This window comes from Apium graveolens, chromosome 11, assembly GCF_009905375.1.
Source record: "Apium graveolens cultivar Ventura chromosome 11, ASM990537v1, whole genome shotgun sequence".
Classification (NCBI taxonomy): Eukaryota; Viridiplantae; Streptophyta; class Magnoliopsida; order Apiales; family Apiaceae; genus Apium; species Apium graveolens.
In genome coordinates this window covers 100,203,382-100,206,824 of record NC_133657.1, presented here as the reverse complement: position 1 = coordinate 100,206,824, position 3,443 = coordinate 100,203,382, and the positions used below count along the sequence as shown (strand labels likewise).

The 3,443-nt window shown below is 41.5% G+C and overlaps 1 non-coding gene across 1 annotated transcript; it reads right to left on the bottom strand.

The window, feature by feature from the left end:
- Positions 1-1,255: 1,255 nt before the first annotated feature.
- On the bottom strand, positions 1,256-1,362 carry LOC141699157 (small nucleolar RNA R71). The gene has a single exon (XR_012565640.1). It is a non-coding gene; the product is annotated as a small nucleolar RNA R71 (small nucleolar RNA).
- Between the last annotated feature and the right edge of the window lie 2,081 nt (positions 1,363-3,443).

Here is a 3,443-nt window from a genome sequence, read left to right as displayed (position 1 = left end):
TTACTTATGGATTTCAATAATTAATTATTTTGATATCTTGGTGTGTGGTGATTGTATGATATCCTAGTATTGGTTGTGCTTATTCGTCTTATGTGCGTAGCTAACATATAAGATAGCGTGTTAATCTCTATTGAAGCGACAGTGAATATAGAGGTTTAGAACTTGCCATGCAAGCATAGGTTCATGTATATGTATGCATGATTCGTAGGTAACTCTAACCGTTTTACTTGCCCTATGTAATCAAGATAGATAACTTGTTCTTAAACCGTTATGTTGTCAAATTCTATAGACATATAGGGTCTCAATATAATTGGTGCCTATTCAGCTTCTATCTCTTTTGTGAATGTCTGGTAGAATGGTACTCGTGCAACGAAAGTTGGCGTTTATCAGTTTCGTGTTATCTGATTAGTGTCATCACCATCACATGCTAAGGTTAAAAATAATAAGGCTATTGAATGAAGTATTTAATGAAGTTAGGATCCCATGTTTGTCATATATAGTAATTCAACTTCAATTCTCTTAGTTAATGTTATTTAGTATAATCTCTTAGTTTAATAAAAACCCAATTTATTATTTGTCTTAGCATTGAGCGATAACCATACATTGTTGCATAGGTGCATAAATTGAACTTAACCTAAACCAGTCTCTGTGGGAACGAATCTGATTTATATCTTATACTACTTGCGAACGCGTATACTTGCGTGAATATTAGCGTGTGTTTTCGCCCTAACAAGTTTTTGGCGCCGCTGCCGGGGACTCGGTGTTAATTTTTAGTTTATGTGCTTGTCATCAGTGGTCGTTAAAGTTGACTGACTCGGATTCTTTTACTTTCACAGTTTATTTGTTTGTGTTTCAGGTCATTATAATGGGAGATCCAGCAGCACGAACGAAAGCCTTGATGGATTTTTCTCAACCCAAGATCAATGACATTCAATCTAGCATTGTCCAGCCAGCTATCACAGCTAATACCTTTGAGATCAAGCCTGGCATAATTCAATGGGTACAGACTTCAGTCCAGTTTGGGGGTTCTCCAACGGAAGATCCCAATACACACATTAGGGATTTTATTGAAATATGCGACACCTTCAAGTTCAACGGTGTTTCTGAAGATGCTGTGAAGCTGAGACTGTTCCCATTCTCTCTGAAGGACAAGGCTAAGAGCTGGTTACACTCTCTACCAGCTGGTTCGATTACTACTTGGGAAGATCTTGCTCAGAAGTTTCTTACTAAATTCTTCCCTATGGCGAAGACAGCTGCACTCAGGAATGTTATTACTCAATTTGCGCAGCAAACGGGAGAATCGCTAAGTGAAGCTTGGGAGCGCTACAAGGAGATGCTTAGGAAGTGTCCTCATCATGGAATTCCTGATTGGATGATCATCACTTGTTTTTACAATGGGTTGGGAGCACAGTCCAGACCCATGCTCGATGCAGCATCAGGTGGATCATTATGGGCAAAGAGCTATAAGGAAGCTTATGATCTAATTGAACTGATGGCTGCTAATGAATATCAGTATCCAACCCAGAGATATCCACAGGGCTAGGTAGCAGGAGTTCTTGAAGTGGATACAGCTACGGCTATCACTGCTCAACTAAAGGCGTTGTCTATGAAGATCGATTATATGGCTAACTATGGTGTTAAGCAGATAATTAGTGTTTGTGAGCTGTGTGCAGGTCCGCATGCGACAGAACAATGCGCTATATCTAGCGACTCAGCTCAGTTTGTGAGCAACTTTCAGAGATCGCAGCAACTAGTTCCAGACACTTATCATCCTGACAACTGGAATCATCCTAACTTCAGCTTGAGCAACAATCAGAATGCGATGCAACAGCCGTTCCAGCAGTTTGGAAATAAGCTATTCAACCCTCCTGGTTTTCAGCAACAAATTGCACCAAAACAACAACTCCTAATTCAACAACAAAATCATGATGCAGGTCTATCTTCGAATGAAAAATCTAAATTGGAGGAGTTGCGGCTTATGTGCAAAAACCAGGCTATTATATGCCAAAGCCAGGCTATTTCCATCAAGACTCTGGAGAACCAAATAGGGCAAATTGCTAATGCCTTATTGAATCGGCCGCCAGGAATGCTTCCTAGTGATACAGAAACAAATCCAGGCAAGAGGGAAGTTGAAGAACAGGTGAACGCCATCACCTTAAGGTCTGGAAAGGTCGCAAGCCCCTAAGTTCAGCAAGACGAAGAGCCTGAAAAGTCTCAAGTTCCAGAATCTGAAGTTTTGGCTGAAGAAGATGTGCAAAAGGAAGTAGAGGTGGAACCAAGGAAGACTACTGTGGAACACACTCCTCCTGAGAGTAATACAGGGGAGAAACAGATCTATCCTCCACCTCCTTTTCCTAAGAGGCTGCAGAAGAAAAAGCTGGATAAGCAATTTGCTAAGTTTCTGGAGGTGTTCAAGAAACTTCATATCAACATACCTTTCGCTGAAGCTCTTGAACAGATGCCTAGCTATGCGAGGTTTATGAAAGGTATTCTCTCTCAGAAAGTGAAGCTCGATGACTTAGAGACCGTTGCTCTAACGGAGGAATGCAGTGCTGTGCTGCAACAGAAGTTGCCTCCGAAGCTTAAAGATCCTGGAAGCTTCACTATTCCTTGCACCATCGGAAACTTGTCATTCGACAAGTGTTTATGTGATTTAGGAGCTAGCATCAATCTGATGCCCTTATCTATCTTCAAGAAGCTTGGTCTGCCTGATCCGAAACCAACATACATGTCATTGCAACTAGCTGACTGTTCCATCGCTTATCCACGAGGTATAGTGGAGGATGTCTTGGTCAAGGTGGATAAACTCATCTTTCCTGCTGATTTTGTAATTCTTGATTTCAAGGAAGATAAGAAGATTCCCATTATCTTGGGAAGACCATTCTTGGCTACAGGCCGAACTATGATTGATGTGCAAAAAGGAGAGCTTTCGATGAAGGTTTACGATCAAAAGGTCACTTTTAATGTGTTAAAGGAAATAAAGTTACCCACAACTAAAGAGGAGTGCTTTAAACTAGAGCAACTGCATGTTTTCAATGCACCTTCATGGAAGAGGAAGTTGGATATGCCATTCGATTCTCTTGGGTTAGCAGAGCTGAAAATTTCTCAGGAGCGTTTTGAACCTTTTACTCAAGAAGCTCACATACTTGAGCTCAACCGACAGCCAAATCACTTGAGTTATTCATTCTTAGGTGCACCCCCTGACAAGGGGTTGGGATATATCTTTGATGATGTAGAGGGTAGCCGAATGGATCCTCCAGTGCCTATAGAGGGTTCTTCTCATGTGTAACAGGTAGTTGATAGGACTGGTATTGGTGATGAGCAGTACAGGCGAGTAATTAGGCGTATGGAGGCCATGCATGACATTCACCGTCATTTTGCTGCAGATTTGACACATGCTTTCGGTATTGTTGTTCGAGACACTGGTGGCGAGGTTGATTGGC